Genomic DNA, 359 nt, shown 5'->3' on the forward strand with positions numbered 1-359 from the left:
GTTATATAAAGAACTAATTGCATGCGCGGCGCAGCCAAAAGTGAAAACGAATAACAGATCCCGCCCAGATATCCGATCATCCACTGCAAGCCTCAATCTTTCTCGTTCAGCCACGCCCAGGTTGCAAGCATTGCAGAGCCGAGAGAGAAGAAAGTGCGAAATCTTACGTAGAGACGGCTAACGTAATCATCTCCACGCGACTACGCAACAAGCACATGCAGCGGCACAGACACACGGGCACGCGCGCGAATGATACAATATAAACTCCGAATCTAGTGAACGATCAAAGTTTGAATTTCCGGTCTATAAAAGCGGAAAATAAGTCTCGGCGTGAGATGCTCCTCGCGCGCCGCGTTCGG

Source organism: Penaeus monodon, chromosome 24 (genome assembly GCF_015228065.2).
Source record: "Penaeus monodon isolate SGIC_2016 chromosome 24, NSTDA_Pmon_1, whole genome shotgun sequence".
Classification (NCBI taxonomy): domain Eukaryota; kingdom Metazoa; phylum Arthropoda; class Malacostraca; order Decapoda; family Penaeidae; genus Penaeus; species Penaeus monodon.